We start from the raw sequence: 20,394 nt of genomic DNA, 5'->3' as shown, positions 1-20,394 counted from the left end.
TTCAAATATCTTTACGTAAATACAACGGACAGCAGGCTTATATCACCGGTCTTCCGAAGGAGAAACTTCAGTTAGCATCATTTGCGAAACAGTTTCCGGTTTAACTGACACACGGGCGGGCGCCCTGAAACTGTAGTTACATAACGCAGTGTGCCTACCACTAAATAAGGATCTGTTGACTCTGAGGACGTAACTTTTAGTACAAACAAGACGACTTTCTGCGTGAAAGACTTCCTGTAAATTTGACAGGCGGACTGCTGATTTAACAGGTAGGAATTAAAAGTAAATCTATTGCATCATTTTATGAACAGGTCCAACAGTGGACGGGAAGTGACTGAATAAAACGAGCCCCTGGGCCCGGAATTGGAGGTGACGGTGAGTGGGTGGAGCTTAGGAATGCGTAGGTGCTTTCGTGTGTTATGCATTCCAGTCGAATGAGTTTTTGGAACAGAGAAACAAAACTTAGTGCCTCTTTCGAATCTAATTATTGATTTCCGTTACACAATTTGAAATACTAAATATTTATGGTATTTCGATGGTGTTGAACAGGAATTTCGTATGCCAAAAAAAATTTAACATGATATTTCACTGTCTCCTAACCTTTTCTGTCCACTCGAGGGATGGCGTAAGTTCTGTCGAAAATATGAGGGGATTTTTTGTGTGGGAAAGGTTTTTGTTAGAAAAAGAAAAAGGTACGAGTTATAGGATCGATTTCTAAAACACGGACGAAATCGTGGTTCCAAACCTCGGCTTTTAAACCGCGATCGAAGTCTGGATCCTTTTGCGATTTCTAAAACGAAGTCGAGACGCGGCTTGAGAAGAAACAGAGGTTCGTGGGTTTTATATATGGCAACGCAGCTAAGAATCGATTTTTATTCTTGTAAACAGTCGATATTAGAAAGAAATGAACATCGGGATTAATATTTTTATTGAATTCCAGCAAGTCACATTCTTTTGTTTTCAGCTAAGGTATTGTTATATTTGCTAATTTAGACAATATATGTACGTTTAAAATACTAGAATTAATTATAGGGAACTGATTTTTAGGTACCAGAATTATATTTCCTAAATAATTAGCACAATTCGAACGTTTATGTTGTAGTTTATCATTTGTTGATAGCTACTGCCAACATTAACTACGGTACCTGAAAAGCCGGGTCTAACGAATCAATAACCTAAATATTAACTGGATTAAAGTTGCAATTGAAACTAAAATATTATATGGTTCTATTTTCACATATAATAGGGTACTACGTGGAAATCCCCAGCAGCATAGCCTAATACTATAATAAGAAGACAAAGTCACGCTTGCTTCATACATATTCGTGAAGGCCGACATCATATTCGAGTATTAAATAAAATGTGCAGAACTATTGTAAAGACTAAGAATTAAGTTGCATCGTCTTACAGTCATAAAGGTGTAATTAGTATAAAATAATAGGCCTATATCTTACTTCCTTCAAAGCAACAAGAAGGTGTAAAAACTTGTCAACCTGGCGCCTCTTGCATTTCGTTCCAGATTATTATTTAGCATTCTTGCTAAATTTTGCGTTGATTCCTTCGAAAATCGAAAATATTCGCATGAAATTATCGTCGATATATAGTTACAAAGGATTATTCCTGCCTTTCATCACTCTAATCCGAGATTTAATATTTGTAATCACAAATTTTCCTTTCATAGTCATACTTCCTCCATCTTGTATACATGAAGCCGTGGTTTTAAACCTGCCCCAGCCGAGGTCTCTGCTTCAGACCATGGTTCCGAGCCATGGCTCAGAAAAATGAAAAAGACCTCGTTTTATAAATCCAAACGCGGTTTAAAGCCATGGTCGTGGTCTAGACCTCGTTTTAGAAATCGACCCTTAATGTTTTGAAAATTAAACAGATTTATTATATTGCCTTATTAAACTTCATACATAAAAATCGTAATAAATTCAAATTATATCATCATAAATATGGAAGTAAAAGATCCGATTTTATACGACTAGAGCACCGTTTCTCAAACTATGGTCCGCAGACCACCTGTGGTCCTCGAGGTCTGCCCTTGTGGTCCTTCAAAAAGGACAGAAGAAAAAATAAAATTCAAACGAATTGCGTATCACACTATAGCTTAAAATCTCAGAGTTTGGAAATGACACATGGCAAACGAATTTCACTTTTTCTTCCAGTACTGCATTTTATGAAATTTATTATCCTACCCGTCTATCAACTTCCCTACTCTACTCTCAGCAACAAAAGAGGAGGGATTTAAAGCACTATGAACGTGGTGTTTCTCGCTATCTTTTCCCTGCACATCTGGCGCCGCGCCTGTAACGCAGCCAGGGACCATCCGAATTCATAACCGAGGACCAAGGTACCGAACCTCAATTCAATTTATAAATATAAGTGTACTGGTATCAAAATATGCTACGAAAATAATAAATTTGCTTTCGAAGGGAACAAGAGTAAGGTGGTCCGCGGAACTGTTCTGACTTCAAAAAGTGGTTCCCACTTCAAAAAAGTTTGAGAAACGCTGGACTAGAGGAACTGAAGTGTTTCACAAGTACAGGTCTTAGCCATGGTACCTACTTTGGTCCAAGGTTATATAATAAAATAATTGAAAAATACCCAAATTTGGAAAATTTTAGTATAAAAAATTTCAAAAATAGCGTTAGGAATTTAATTGTTAAAGAATATATGTTGATTTAATATGTGTAAGTTATGTATTTGTATGATTTAAATTATTAAAATTGAAACTGTATTTTAAAGTTAATTTATTCTTATAATTATTTTTTCTTGACCCACTTTGTGTCAAATAATTATCTTTGTTTGTGTTAAGTATGTGTTCAGATAACTCCCTGAGCACGAGTTTTTACTCCTTCAGGGAAGAATTAAGACAATTTTTGTACATGTTATTTAAACTAACAACAATAAACAATAAAAAATATGGTTGTTGTTTAGTCAATTGTCTGAAGACAGGTTTGAACCTCATAAGTGATACCAGTAAGGCATCACTCGAGAGACAACTAAGCCAGGAGATAACGGGGTAATGTGGTTCTGTTTTCCCTCCGCGACCTCCCTACCACTCTCTTACCGGTACTGAACCCCATTAGAAAAATGCAGACCCTAAAGTCGAAAATAACAATAATTTTACTCAAAACCAGTGGATACTACCCAAAGAAAGACCAAAACAGAAGTTTATGGTTTAAAAATGACGCGAAATATTACGTGAACATCACGTTATAGTAATCTATAGTGTTAAAGGTTACGAGTAGATTCCACACAATAATGTAGAAAGAGTGAGGGAGCTATTCCTAAGTAGAGATACAACGAATTAAAAATTTTACAGTAATCTGTTGAAATTGTAGTATAATTTACAGTACTATAGATAAGAGCTAAGTGTGAAACATTGGTTGATTTATTACTTCCGCCAGCCTTAATAAATTATGGAAAATGAGATACATAACATAAGCTTTCATTCATGTAACCTTTTCTTCATTTTCTATTCACTTCTGCATAGAACAAATTAACAGAGTAGAATATAAGTACTGTATCAAGAGCCTGCCTATAAATCTTCAAGGCTATACTTGAACAATAGTTATGGGTTTAAACGGAATTTTTAATATTTTTTGGCTTTAACAATCGATACAAAGACTGTTTATGAAACTTGTTTTTGCAAATGTTATCTCGAAACACTACTATCTAAAAAATATATAGCTTTAAAACCGTAAAAATAACCTGCAGAGGTAAACGATTAAAATTAATTTCGGAATATGTATTATATGTCTTTCTTGTGTTAAATTCTATTGTACCTTGTTTACATGTTTCGATCTATTATTGGTCTTCTTCAGAACTGGTCGTTGCTGGTCTTGGCGCCTCTTATTTTGTTTCCTGTGAGGGTGTGTTTGTGTGGTGTAATGTGGAGTCAAAGAGTGTGTGTGTTCTGAAATTGAGTTGTGTGTTGATAAATTCATTGGGGTGTGTTTTCGTGTGTCTGTATATTTCATATTGTTCTAGTGTGTTTAGTTCCTGGCTTTTTGGTTGAATGTGTAGTATTTCCATCTCTGTGTTGATGTCTCTGTGGGTGTGGTTAGCATTTGTGATGTGTTCTGCATATGTGGAGGTGTTTTGTAATTTTATTATGGCTGTGATGTGTTCTTTGTAACGTGTTTGAAACGATCTGCCTGTCTGTCCTATGTAGAAATTGTTGCAGATGTTACATTTGAGTTTGTATACGCCTGTGTGGTTTTATTTGTTTGTTTGTGTTGTTTGTGTGTTGAGATGTTTTTGTAGAGTGTTATTTATTCTATATGCGATGTTGTAATTTAATTTATTTATTACAAAACACTTCCACATATGCAGAACACATCACAAATGCTAACCACACCTACAGGGATATCAATACAGACTTGGAAATATTACACATCCAACCAAAGAGCCAGAAACTATACACACTAGAACAATATGAAATATACAAACACACAAAAAAACACCCCTGTGAAATTCTCAACACACAACTCAATTTCAGAAAACACACACTCTTTGACTCCACATTACACTACAGAAACACACCCTCACAGAAAAACAAAACGCGAGGCGCCAAGACCAACAACGACCAGTTCTGAAGAAGACCAATAATAGGTCGATACATGTAAACCAGGTACGATAGAATTTAACAAGAAAGTCATATAATACATATTCCGAAGTGATACAGTGTTAAAAGTTGTGTAATCAAGATGTATAAAATTAATTACGTAAAGTTGCTTGTTTGCTTCTATTGTTGAGTTTTCAAAGCAAACAATGGGTAATAGCGTATCGAAGCCTGCTAGCCTGTGAACCACGCCATGTGATAACGACATCGCTCTGCTCCAATGTTCCAGTACCTGGGGTTAGTAATAATAGCTGTGACATCACGGTTTATTTGCTTACCAAACACAGCGTAAAATGATGTTACAGTCCAAAATTATGAATATTTGCTTACGTAAAATGTATCCTTACAATACAATTTCTATGCCCAAAATTCCAATTGACTATGGGGCGTTATTATCTTCAATACGAATATATGCATTTCAACGTAATTATATATCAAATAGATAAGACTTGTATTCATACGTGCTACATAAACATATAAGTGCATACTTGCGTGTGTAAACGTAAGTAAAATACAGGGACATCATTTTATTTTTACTAACATTTTTAATATTAACCTGTCTATACCTTTAGAGAACCGGAAACACCGCTTGCTCCCCCCTCCAAGACTGGAGTTCGATGATACTGGCTTAAAACACAAATCACTCTACTAGGTATAGGAAGGAAGAAAAGTAGTTCATCCATTTACGTAAACTAGGAAATATCGCGATTTTGAGTTTGATAATTTTCATTATGTTTTTCTTTAATCAAAGTACAGTACTGTATTAAGAATAAGTGTTTTTACTCACGAAGTGAGTTATCCATGCGAACGTATTCATTATGCATATATACTGTCTACAGCACATTAGCGTACAATATAGAGACAGAAGTTAAATTGAAAAATAATCATAATATGAATATTTAAACACAATTTTGAAAATGGTGGCCGTTCATTTCGATACAGGCTTCAGTTCTTTTCTGCATATTATCGCACTATAGACTATTGCATCTAATTCCAATTGCCAGTTTCGTCCTTCGTACTAGTAACTCATGTTGAAATAATTCTGTACCTACTCTACGTACTGTTAATTCAATCTTCACTTCTGCCCGACCCGAAAATATAAAATTAATCAGACATGCTATCTACTGTCCGTCCAAGTGGTTATGCCGCAGGATTGTAGAAAGGGAGGAAATCATGTGACAGTTAATTACTTAACGAGGCCCTTTTATTTAAGTTAAATTAAACAGCTGTATAATATTACGTAAACGTCCAATTCCTAAGAGAAATTAATGTTTTCAGAAAAGAGCTAAGACAGCCCAGCTTTTACAGAGGGTCGAGCAGAAGCAGGTGGGGGAAATCGGAATGCGACGTAGGCAAATGGACAGTACCTGTGCGAAAATATGATACAATATTGAAAGCTCTTTCGTCACTGGAAAACGCGAACATATTTCTGGAACGTACTATACTCAGTAACTCAGTACTGCTTACTATCTGCGGTCTTGGTTCTGTGTGGAGTTGGAACTTCATTAGTAGAAGGGATGGGAGTGAAGTATATTCAAAAACGTAAGTACAATAAAAATTGAAGTAAAAATAAAATGATGTCCCTGTACATATTACACACTATGTGTGTTCACAATATGGCAGGCATGCCCTAAGCAATAGGTAGCGCTAAATCACTGCTGAATGCAACCCGTTTCAAGAGTGAAGATGAAGAAGTACCTGATACAAATTGCCAATTATGGCAGTGGTGGATTACTTCATTTAACTGCTACCAATGACTAATTATTTATCGAATTATCTGTAGTAATGTCACGAGAGGTCTGAGATTTGTCTGGGAAATCTCAGAACCTCGAGTGACATTTATTAGAACTATTTCGTGAATAAAATAAAAATGTAAATAATATATCCTCGGTTTCTTGGTAAAAGTGACCAAGTCACATTCCAAGGCTTCCAACCATTATGAAAATTTAAGACATAATTTTATATTAAAAACTAATAATATAGCACATTTACCTTCAAAATAACTTATTACTAACATCTAAAGAGGTACAGTTATCTTTGGATGGATCATCAAACCTTGAATTGCCTTTTTCCAACAATTTTGCATTTTGAACTCGGTCAATTTTACCAAGAAACCGACGATATCCCTAAAATTCGATCACAAAATGTTAATAATTGTATATTTACGAATACTTAACCTATTCAGACATTGTGAAGTTGAAATAGATGAATATCGATTACGCAATAAAGAAATTCGATGTTATTATTCAGTAATGCCAATTGTGATAAGCGAAATACAGGTTTAACAATGTTAATTACATGTACATCTTAATTTTCTAATTCCTTGTCATTTGTAGGCTATCTGAAAAAAAAATACACTTCTTCATTCAGATTTGATAACTGCGTTTTGAACAATTCTTCACTTAAGTAATATATTAGTCAGGTTATTTGTAATTATATTATAAAATATTTAAATTATGATTTCAGCAGATAATCAAAACGTATTTCATAATAATAAGAGAGAAAAGTGTAGTACATGTAATTAACATTGTTAAACCTGTATTTCGCTTTTCGCAATTGGCAATACTGGATAACATCCAATTTCTTTATTGCAGTAATCGATATTCAATCTATCTGAACTTCACAATGTCTGAATAGGTTAAGTATTCGTAAATATACACTTATTAACAATTTGTGAGCGAATTTTAGGGATATATTATTTTTATTTTTATTTTATTCACGAAATAGTCCTAATTAATGTCACTCGAGGTCTGAGATTTCCCGATAAATCCACGAGCGAAGCGACATTACTACAGATATTATCCTAAGGTTCTTATTTCAGAACTATTTTTCTTCCAATACGTAATATCTGTATCACACATCCACACCAACATTGCAATTCCAATGACCCGTGTGTATTGAAGTCTTACCATTACACATATTGCATAGTGTCTATAGATTCTGAAACTAGCTACTCGACGACGTTTCTAGATCATTCTACGGACACATTGCATCTACTTAAGCGTGGTAAGAGAAAACTTGCATACTTTATCACACTGTGGACAAACTATTTCGCGTCGGCAAGCAAAACGAAGAGAAGGAAATCGTGACAGAAAGAACGTGCTTCTTTGCAACTCTCTCACTTGGCCTCCAACTGATTATGTACAGAAATGTTTCCCTTTTACTCTTTAAATCCTGCTACATAATCTTGGCATTCGTGGAACTTGAGTTTCTTACGTGTTGAATGCATAAGAACTATGAATCTGTTGTTCAGATATTCTTATGAGGAAACCCATTCCAACTGTTACAGGACTTCAACAGAGCAGTGGTAGATAAATTCAAATGTCCACTGCTGGTCAGTAAGATTTACTGCAGTCGACACTGGCAATGACGATAAATTCACTTGCGACATATTCGATCACAGCTTGATTAATTCTTGCAGGAAGAATCCGCAGAGTCTTGTATTGTTCAATTGACATATTCCAAACCTGGTGTGTAATGTCTCCTTAATTATTTTTCTCTCGTCTCATAAGCACAGCATGGCTTTTGCAATAATAAAGGTATTGTTAGTGAGTTTATGTCGAAACCTCCCCTAAGCTAAGTGTAAGATTGCAGATCTCCACAGCTGATATATACAGGGACATCATTTTATTTTTACTAACATTTCTATTATTAACCTGGCTATACCTTTCTATTAACGATTGAAACAGGAAACACCGTTTGCTACCCCTTCCACGACGGAGTTCGATGATACTGGCGTAAAATACAAATCACTTTACTAGGTATAGGAGGGAAGAAAAGTAGTTCATCCTTATATGTAAATTAGGAAATATCGCGATTTTGAGTTTGATAATTTTCATTACGTTTTTGTTTAATCAAAATACAGTACTGTATTAACACTTAGTGTTTTTACACACGAATTCAGCTATCCATTCGGAAGTATTAATTATACAGTGTACTGTATATTGTACTGTTACAGCAAATTAGCGTACAATATAGAGAATGAAGTTAAATTGAAAAATAATCATAATATGGATATTTAAACACATTTTAGAAAATGGTGGCCGTTCATTTCGATACAGGCTTCAGTTCTTTTTTGCATATTATCGCACTATAGACTATTGTACCTAATTCCAATTACCAGTTTCGTCCTTCGTACTAGTAACTCATGTTGAAATAATTCTGTACCTACTCTATAAAAGAGTATCTTACGTACTGTAAATTCAATCTTCATTTCTGCCCGATCCGAAAAGATAAAATCACTCAGAAATGCTATCTACTGTCTGTTCAAGTGGTTTTGTCGTAGGTTTGTAGAAAGGGGGGGGGGATCACGTGACAGTTAATTACTTAAGGAGGCCCTTTTATTTAAGTTATTTTAAACACTTGTATAATATTACGTAGACGTCCAATTCCTAACAGAAATTAATGTTTTCAGAAAAGAGCTAAGATAGCCCAGCTACTAGACTTAACAGAGGGGCGAACAGAAAAGCAGGTGGGGGAAACCGGGATGCGACATAGGGAAACGGACGACAGTACCCGTACGAAAATATGATTCAATATTGAAAGCTCTTTCGTCACTGGAAAACGCGAACATATTTCTGGAACGTACTATACTCAGTAACTCAGTACTGCTTACGCGGCCTCGGCTCTGTGTCGTGAAGGGTTGGAAGTTTACTAGTAGAAGGGGTGGGAGTGAAGTACATTCCAAAACTCAGGTACAATAAAAATTGAAGTAAAAATAAAATGATGTCCCTGTATATATATCCATATAAAAATTAGCTGCTAACACTAACTATAAATGTGTGAAACCTTACTTGGAACGTTGCAATAGGAAGCAATGACGGACTCTTGGAGAGAGTAGTTGATTTACCATTCGAAGTGAATGCCTATGCTACCATTCGAAAGGAGATTAGCTTCACTTCGTGCCAGCTACTCAAGATCGGGGTAACTCAATTTTTCGACAATATTTGATTCACGTTTGAATTTCTGAACCTTATAGTCAGTATTAACAGGTACTTTTCTTGTACTACTGGGTTCAAAAAGTTCCCGGTATTTTACTACCATTTTTCGTATTAATATATAACAAGGGATATTATACATTTGTTTTGTTGGTAACATTCATGATGTCATTTCCTTAAAGTTTGTTGATAATGGCGATTGTTGGTTTTGAGTTGTAGGCAATTGTTTATCATAGTGTTTTGTTTGTTCGTCGCATTTTTGTGATTATATCCACAGAGCAACGTACAAACATCAAGTTCTGTGTTTTGTTACGCAAAACTCCTGCAGAGACATTAAGATTGTTGGAAGAAGCATATGGCGAAGCAGCAATGAAAAAAACTCAAGTGTATGCCTGGCATAAACGCTTTTCTGACCGACGTAAAACCATAAACGAGATAGAATCAGAGGTCGGAATATCAGTCGGAAGTGTACACAATTTCTTCACAAGCATCTCAACATGCATTACGTGTCTCAGAAGTTAGTTCCGAAAATGTTGTCGGCAGAACAGAAAGAAACAAGAATGACTCTTGCTGGGGACATGATCAGTATGGCTGATGAAGATGGTGATTTCTTAAACAAAATTATTGCTGGTGATGAAATTGGTGCTACTTGTACGACCCAGTCCCTAAACGACAATCATCTGAGAGGAAATCGAAAACATCTCCTCGGAAGGAAAAATTTCCTAGGGACAATTTCAAAGGCAAAGTTATGTTGGAAGTTTTCTTCTACTCTGAGGGTCTCATCCACCATGAGTTCATTCCAGAAGGTCGTACTGTAACGAAATAATTGTACGTAGAAATCCTCCGTCGCCTCCGGGACGCAGTGAGAACTGCTTTGGACCACCCACCATACTCTCCTGATCTCTCACCGCCTGATTACTTTCTGTTTCCCCGTCTGAAAATTCATCTGAAAGGACGGAGATTCAATGCTGAAGAGGTTATCGCAAACGCGACGAGAGCACTAAGACGGGTTTCACAAAATTACTTCCAGGCCTGCTTCCAGGAACTCTACACGCGTTGGCAAAAGTGTGTTGTTGCGGAAGGCAACTATTTTGAAGGGAATGCTGTAGAATAGTGTTTAAGGTACGTTGTTTCTATGATACTAGCAAATTCCGGGAACTTTTTGAACCTAGTATGTATTTCTCTATCTGCTGAGGATATCTAATTATGTACGAATTTTAAAGGTAGGTTTGGGTATTATCTCATTTACAGTTCCCTTGTAAGTTCTTATTTAGACCTACATTCGACTTAATTGACGAATACAAAATGGAATTCCCATCGGATGAAATCGGCGCATCGTTGGGACTAAAATTAAGATAACTGAAGACATCACCATAACAACGGACATGGTTGTATCCATGCAAACCCAAGGTGAAATTTCATAGTGTGCTAAGCGTCTGAAACTTGACTCTCCGGTATGGATTTCTGTTGAAGTCTTCTTTCATTATAATCTAGATCATCCCGCTGACGCAAAGGGAATCTATGGCCCGATTGTATAAACCATTTAATCTTAGATCAGAGGTTAAATTGATCCTTGTTTCAGCTGAACTTGGAATTTTGTGTTGTATAAAGTCTAATCTGAGATTAATTTGTCTCAAACTAAAGTCAACTTTGACTGAAGAAATTTCTCCGATTAAGTTAGATGATCCAAGTTCAGTTATTTCTTTTCTGTTTGAAATATAGCCTACGAGTGACAGATTGTGCAAATAAAATATCCATTATTATTAATATTAATAGATATGATAGGTACATTTCTTTCAATTTCTTGCCTTAATACACAAACAATCTTATATTTTATAAGGCTCTGTCGTGTTCAGCAGTATCAAATAACATAACCTATAATTATATTATGTTTATAACAACCATTAATTATTCATGGATATGATAGGTACATTCATAAATTTTCAATTAACTGTATTGCTAAACGAAAATTGTCGTTTTATAAAGCTTTATTATGTTTAGCAGTATCAAACACCATAACATGATAACAACTCGGAGAACAGTCAACCTTCTTCTTATTGTCCGCCATTATTTACATTGCACAAAAAACCAGTGTCTCCAACAGAGTGTACGGAAAGTCGCCAAAAAGTAGTTGTAAAGTCGCTAGATTTCTCATTATCAACAAAGAAAGATTAAATTTTGTCACTATGGGGTACTAAAAAGGTCACTAAATCCCTATTTAAGCAATATAAAAGTTAAAAGAAATTGTTGTTGAAAAAGAGTTAAAGTCGCTAGATTGGCAACACTGAACAAACCTGTCCGCGCATCACGTATTTCACCTGTTTATGCGATGTTGCCAAATCCTTTTCACGTGAACTTAGATTGCATTTGAACCAAGGTAATTTGATCGCAGAAAAGTTTTATACAATAGAAGAAGTGTCTGAACTCGGTTGACTTTTCGATCTTCGATCAAAGTTGATCTTTAGTCACGGAGTTTTATACAATTGGGCCTTAAAGTTTACCTATACCCGCCACTGGTGGCCTTCGCGAACTCAGTAAACAATTTGAACGCTGCAAGAGAAGGAAGCGTGAATGTTGTGGCCAGCCGAATTTGAAGTCTCTTACAAATGTTCATTGTCTTTTTAGAACGCAATATGGACGTGAACGTCCAACACGAAAAAACATTTTGTTCTGGGACAACAAATTGAGGACTACAGGAAGTCTGTTCTTTTATTATTTTGAATACATTTGCATATCTTTTTTCCAGACTTTCTGTACTTATGCTAATAGCTTGGATTTCTTTATCCTAAAGGAATACTATTTTTTTTTTTACTTTGTTAATTCTGTTCACATGCAATTTATTTAATTTTCGCTACATACCACATAAATACAGACGTCACCCACAGCTTATGTAGGCCTACAGAGCATGTATAGAAACCGCAGCGTGTAGAAAAAGATAGTAAGTTTTGTTTCTGTAAGAGTCGTGGTTGGTTACTCTCTTTAAATATCCTCCCTGTGTTCAAAGTGTTGCATATCCGGTTCCTAAACTAGCGGACCGATTTCTGTTCCAGGCAGAGACGTACTTACCCCCCTCCTATGGCGACTTAGTGTTTGTCCCTGGCCTTGTGTTTGCCCTGCTTACCTCTTCATTGACTTTCGTTATTCTGACGACATGTCACTGCTTGTGTATGTCTAATGTTGGTTCATATTAATCCTTTAATTAAGAGCGCAACAGACCATCGTGTTCGATAATTAAAATAAATATTAGACAACTACAAGTTATATAAATTAAAATATGAAATCATCGATAAATTCAATTGAACGAAATGTCAGAATTTCTGTAGACAATTTCTTTTATCTGGCGAGTGATCATGCCTTTAAGTCGTGATAGTTCGAGGTAAACATCATCTCAGAAACCAGACTAGAGACATGCAACGATTAATATTTGCGGTATAATGGTACTGTCAATATCATTGAAAATAGGTAGTTGGGGTCCTTTGTTTGACCTTGGCCATGAGAGATGACGCTCTGTCGAGACGTGTTCTCAAACCTGTTCAACGATGCTGTAGGGAACCGAAATTTGGATCTCTATAAGTACAGTAATTACTAAAGAAGGGATGGATGGGAGAAAATGCGATTTTTAAATTATGGTCACTTTTCGGAGGTTCTTACTGTATAGATACTTATTAAGCAAGTTTTATCTCCATGACGAAGGTTTTACGAAGGTTCTTATATACTGTTATGTTAAATTCCCAACCGAGCCCAAGTAATAGCATGTAATACAACTATCGGATCGGATCTTTACGGAAGTGCAGATCTATCTCCATTCCATGTAGATTGCGGGTGTGTCATTTGTTTTCACTTTCTACAGTGTTGTCCCAAGCTGTAGTAGGTCTAACGTTCTATGCTAACTACATTAACCGGTAATACTGACTAGAGTTGAGCAACGATCGAGAAAGCAAGACTAACAGCGCCCGCAAAGCCGAAAACCCGCACAACAATATTGCCTACGTCGATGGCTACTTCTGAGTGAATCACGCGGAAGTTCAAGACATCGGGAGTGGACAACTCTCGAACGTCAAGCAGCCTTGAATCATCACAGTTGTTTATACCAGACTGAAGTTTTATCCGTTTTGGCAACTGTTATATATGTATGAACAATCAAGTAGCCTATTTGAAACATCATCTCTACTTTTCAGTGTATAATATTCCGTTCCTCAGTCTCTATTTAATTACAAGGCACTTGTTAAAAGGCTAGAGTTTGAAATCAAGTGCACAATCTCAAGTAAAAAAATATTATCGCTTTGTTTAACGCTATGTTTTATAGATGGAAATAAATAACAAAGGTCCTTCAATAACTGTCTATTTTTTAAACCTGATGCATAATACAAAAGATTACATCAGGTTACACACATAAAACACATATGTGACTAGCGCTTTCGCTATTAAGATAGCATCTTCAGGTCTGGCTTGCATATTGTTGAGCTTTTCACATAAAGACACCATAATTTAGTCTTTATGTTCAAGCAAGAATTAATCATTTGTGCGTGAATGGCATTACAAAATTTGAAAGGCATGTTGGTCCGACAAGTTAACAAGTAGAATCTTTTGTATTATGCATCAGGTTTAAAAAATAGACAGTTATTGAAGAACCTTTGTTATTTATTTTCGTCTGCTTGTTAACTTATCGGACCAACATGCCTTTTAAAGCTATGTTTTATGTTTCTTAGAAATGCAAATTTATTTGAAATTTTTTTTCCCCATTTAGGCGTATATCACCATAGGTAATATCTGATAATACAGCCACAACATTTTGATAACTATGATAGTGTTTTGTTTTATCTTTTTATATCAATTAAACGTCTCTAATGCTATTTATTTCAATGATGTATGTTACTCAAAGTTACGAAATCTTTCCACGCCGACCAAATGCTATTTCGAGAATGATGAGCGAGACTCGAAGCGCGCGAGAATGACGAGACGAGACTCGAAAGACAAATGTAACGAACACAGCGAGCGAGAGCGGCAGTTGCTGTGGTTTTATTCTTCTCTAATACTGACACTTCTCATTCTCAACTAATGATTAAGAATTTGAAGACGCATGTTCAGCAGCACTAAGTTTGCATGACTTGTCACAATAATTTATGGGGTAAAGGTTGCTAGTATTGTCATACTAATAATATTATGATAGTTCTTTTTGAGAATTTTTTTACAATTTTACTGAGCGAGGGAAGATCGGTTTTTTTGCGTCAACGTATTAAGGGAATGTTCGTGGACAAGTTTGTGGACAAAACCGGTCCTTCTCTCGCTCAGTAAAATTGTAATAAATTCTCAAAAATAACTGTCATAATATTAGTATCACAATATTAGCAACCTTTACCCTACATACCTGGCTTATATCAACTTTCGTTCATTTAAGGTGTCCAATCTTCATATACATATTCATACACAGGAATATTATGATTAAGATGAATAATAATATAGCTGAGTAGCGAGATTTGGCAAGTGAATTGTGAGTTATAATATATTATATTAATGACATTTATCCAGTTCTAAACCACTGTCAATATCATCTGTATGTGAATGACCTTCAAGTATACATATACTCTCGACTTGAAACTCTTAATGAACGTTTATCGAGCCTCAATGACGATGTCTTGTCAACCAATAATTGGGCAAGGAAATTTGGGATGAATCTCAATCCAAATATAACCAAAGCCGTTCTCTTAGGGCAGCAAAGGCTTCTATCCTCTATTAATATAAACACCCTTCAGTTTGTCTCTGTCAACAACACAATCATTCCTTTCAGTGTTACAGTAAAAAACCTCGGCATCTATTTCTACTCTAATATGAACTGGACTACTCAAATCAGATATATCTGTAGATAAGTTTCTCTACTATGCATTCTTTGACATGTCTGAAAAATTTCCTTCCTCCTAAACTCAAAGATAACCCTAGTACATACCCTTGTGATGCCTCACTTTGACCACTGTGACGTTTTATATAGCGACCTAAGTGCTGAACTTTCTCAAAAACTTCAACGTGTACATAATGTCTGCGTCCGATTTATTTTCAGTATCCGCCGACATGATCATATATCGGAATATTTTCTACGACTCTCCTGGCTCCGCTTGCAAGATAGACGTTTAGTACATTCTCTTTGCCTGCTATATCGAATTATACATGATTCCACACCCAACTACCTTGCCTCTCGGTTTACTCTCCTAGCTTCACATCATAATCATAATACACGTTCACAGCACAATCTGTTGCTATCGATACACGTCATCAGACATCTCTGTACTCAAGTTCTTTCTCAATAACCATGGCCTGCTCCTGGAATTCGTTGCCGTTGAACATCAGGGGTAGTCTTAGTCCTCAGGCATTTAAAATTAGGTTATTTAGGAATATTTTAAATGCACAGAATTAGTTTCTTTCAGCTAGAATTTTTAATGAATATACAGTTATTATTATTGCTTTGTTGTTTCCATTAATACTAAATTCTAAGTAATTGCCAATGTTTCAGTGTAAAACCCATAATGATTATATAAATTGTACTCTTCTTTTAGTTTATTTTTTTGCGATTTTATTCATATGTATTTAATCTTTTTTTCCTAAGTCAATACGTGTATATGTATTTTCCTGCATATGCTCTGATCCTGGTTGAGTGAAAGAGAAAGCCTGATGGTCTTAACTCTGTCAGGGAAAATAAAACTATTATTATTAGTATTATTATTAATTGTAATTTATTATTTTTTGTCATTATTGAGTGTAATTAGTTACCACTGCCACCGGGGATTTAGCCATTTGCAGTGTGAATACATACAACAACAACAATAATAATAATAATAATAATAATAATAATAATAATAATAATAAAGTATTTACCTGCGCACTTAAACCTACATACATCACCCGGTCATACAACACCCCATCTTCTCACTCGACTCTATATTTGCTCGCTTAATCCTACATATATTTACAATACATTTTCCTACTCTCTCTTTCTCAAACAACATACCTCAGTTGGCCATAATTCTAGAAATTTTTGCTGAGCAGTTTATCATCTTTGGTGGATTGAATTCTCTGTGACTGTGGTTGCAGTAAGTTTTAAACGGAAAGTTCTTGTTCTAATGTTATGCCTTTCAATGTAAATTCATATTTAAATCGTCTTGAAAATGTGATTATTCATTATAAATGTTCACATACCAGGAGATTTGTAATTTTGATTCTTCAAGAATTTACGCAGTTGACCTTTTTCCCTCATGGCGTCGTTATTGGCTGCCTGCTCATTAAAGACGGAACCGTTTAGTGCAGGTATATGACTGCCAACCAACTGCCACCTTTTGGCCATGTTGCGATTTTTATCAGTTGTCAATTGAGAAATGAACAATATTTGCCACACCAGCTCCAGTCAATACCGGATCGTTGAAACAAGGACTGTGGAAATTGTTGCGTAATAATTATTGTAGACCGTGACAAATATTGGGCTTGGTGGTTCATGTCCAACATATCCGCCTGACACACACTCGAGGCTACACTGCTTGCCAGTTATTGTCCATTATTCCGCTGAGAGTTTTGGGATAAATTGGTTGGAAGTACTGCTTATTTTTGTAAATAGTACTGTTTGAATCATAAAGATAAAAATAACTACATGCTTAAAGAGGACTTTAGAGTGTACCAATAAGTATTCTACAGTCTTTGGTACCTGTATCATTACTGCATTTGTACTTTCTCCATAACTTCAAGAGAAGCTAGAGTAGCAATTGAAATTCAAGATTTATAGAATGCATAGATATATAAGTTACGATCAGATTTCTTGGATACATTTTCATAATTATTTCAGTTCGTATGTTATGACAAGACAAATTATTACCCCGATTTTCAAACACAATAGTTATGTATTCTATCAAATTCTGTAGACAACTTTTGCTAGAACCATTAACTAATTGAACACAATAATATACTTACTTACTTACAATAGCTTTTAAGGAATCCGCAGGTTCATTGCCGCACTCACATAATCCCGCCATCAGTTCATATCCTGTGCAAGATTAATCCAGTCTCTGTCATCATATCCCACCTCCCTCAAATGCATTTTAATATTAACCTCCCATCTACGTCTTGGCCTCCCTAAAGGTCTTTTTCCCTCCGGTCTCCCAACTAACACTCTATATGCATTTCTGAATTCGCCCATACGTGCTACATGCCCTGTGCATCTCAAACGTCTGGATTTAATGTTCCTAATTATGTCAGGTGAAGAATACAATGCGTGCAGTTCTGCGTTGTGTAACTTTCTCCATTCTCCTGTAACTTCATCCCGCTTAGCCCCAAATATTTTCCTTAGAACCTTATTCTCAAACAACCTTAACCTATGTTCCTCTCTCAGAGTGAGAGTCAAAGTTTCACAACCGTACAGAACAACCGGTAATATAACTGTTTTATAAATTCTAACTTTCAGATTTTTTGACAGCAGACTGGATGATAAAAGCTTCTCAACCGAATAATAACACGCATTTCCCATATTTATTCTGCGTTTAATTTCCTCCCGAGTGTCATTTATATTTGTTACTGTTGCTCCAAGATATTTGAATTTTTCCACCTCTTCGAAGGGTAAATCTCCAATTTTTATATTTCCATTTCGTACAATATTCTGGTCACGAGACATAATCATATACTTTGTCTTTTCGGGATTTACTTCCAAACCGATCGCTTTACTTGCTTCATGTAAAATTTCTGTGTTTTCCCTAATCGTTTGTGTATTTTCTCCTAACATATTCACGTCATCCTCATAGACAAGAAGCTGATGTAACCCATTCAACTCCAAAACTTGTCTATTATCCTGTACTTTCCTAATGGCATATTCTAGAGCGAAGTTAAAAAGTAGAGGTGACAGTGCATCTCCCTGCTTTAGCCCACAGTGAATTGGAAAAGCATCAGATAGAAACTGGCCTATACGGACTCTGCTGTAAGTTTCACCAATGCATCGATAGTCGTAAAATATTTTCAATTCAAAATTTTTTATATGACTTATAATGGATCTTATTCTACTTCCGCTCGAATGAATGACTCATTCATTGTTGATTATTTTACATTTTCTTGCTCACTCGTGTTCTTTATATCGAGCAGTATCTCACTGTCCTTCAGTCAGATTGGAATTTGAATTAGTCTTCAGTGACTCATGATTGCAGTCCTGATGAGTCATATATGGGTATTACGTGTATGAAAACTTTCGCCTTAGGTAATGGAAATGCTTGTTTTTAACTAGATTATCTTTTCTGCCCGTACAGGATTATATTATTCTAATATTACGTTAAATGACCAATTGTGAAATTATACCGTTGACTGGTTTTTATTTCCGAGCATTTGACAACTGAAATATTATCTTTTCTCAACAGCTGTTCTCGGCTTAATTGATATCTATTTCAAATTTGTCCTTATCAATTGGAAATCACATTTAGGATTTTTTTGCCTAATAGACTAATGCTCCCAGAATATTGCACGAAATATAAAAATTGGAGTTTTGTCTTTCGAAGAGGTGGAAAAATTCAAATATCTTGGAGCAACAGTAACAAATATAAATGTCACTCGGGAGGAAATTAAACTCAGAATAAATATGGAAAGTGCGTGTTATTATTCGATTGAGAAGCATGTAGTCTGCTGTCAAGAAATCTGAAGGTTAGAATTTATAAAACAGTTATATTACCGGTTGTTCTGTATGATTTTGAAACTTGGACTCTCACTTGGAGAGAGGAACGGAGATTAAGGATGTTTGAGAATAAGGTTCTTAGGAAAATATTTGGGGCTAAGAGGGATGAAGTTACAGGAGAATGGAGAACTGCACGCATTGTGTTCTTCGCCTGACATAATTAGGAACATTAAATCCAGACGTTTAAGATGAGCAGGGCATGTAGCACGTATGGGCGAATCCACAACTGCATATAGAGTGTTAGTTGGGAGGCCGTAGGGAAAAAAGACCTTTGGGGAGGCCGAGACGTAGATGAGAGGATAATATTAAAGTGGATTTGAGGGAGGTGGGATATGATGATAGGGACTGGATTATTCTTGCACAGGATAGGGATCGATGACGGGCTTATGTGAGGGCGGCAATGAACCTCCGGGTTCCTTAAAAGCCGTAAGTAAGTCAGTAATAGGCTAATCCTCATCCTCGATCGATTTCAAATCCATATCTTGTATACAGAGGAAAGGACGGTAACAATTAATTGTTCGACCAAAAATTTTCAGGATTGACAATTTCCACTAGATATATTATTTTTGGTCGATGTTGGAGAAAAACTTTAAATCATCCTAATGTGACTTCAGCGTTTACTCAAATTTCTAGTCAAGGAAAGGAAAAAGAGTTGTAAGATAAACAAGGAGATGTCGATACTTTTGACATGTTCTATGCAACGTGCGATCGTTAGAGAGTTCTATAAATTACGGGCTATTTCGAACCTTAAATAAGCAAATCTATCGATTAGGCGGATGTGTTCATTTCGACACACGCCGAGTCTCAGCGCAACTATATCGACCTCGGCGTGGCTTAGTAAGGCACTTGATTCAGTGACTCGATTCTGTGGTTTTGTTGCTTGGATTTAAATCCAGTTCAGCGTCATCACCAGTGGGAGGTCAATTCAGAGTAGTTTATCTCGAATTATCGAACATTTCACATAGACTGCACCTCAGTTCTGGTCCAGTGGCAAGCACAATCTTGAAATCTGACGTCATTCGTTGTAGTAGTCATGCTCTAGTGTATATCCTGTACAGCGGTTTTTATTGCGAGAGAACACATTCATTTGAGTGTCGAAATTTTAGCACCCAGACGTCATGCTGGCCATGTGAACAGGA

Source organism: Periplaneta americana, chromosome 11 (assembly GCF_040183065.1).
Source record: "Periplaneta americana isolate PAMFEO1 chromosome 11, P.americana_PAMFEO1_priV1, whole genome shotgun sequence".
NCBI lineage: Eukaryota > Metazoa > Arthropoda > Insecta > Blattodea > Blattidae > Periplaneta > Periplaneta americana.
This window is presented reverse-complemented; position numbering follows the sequence as displayed.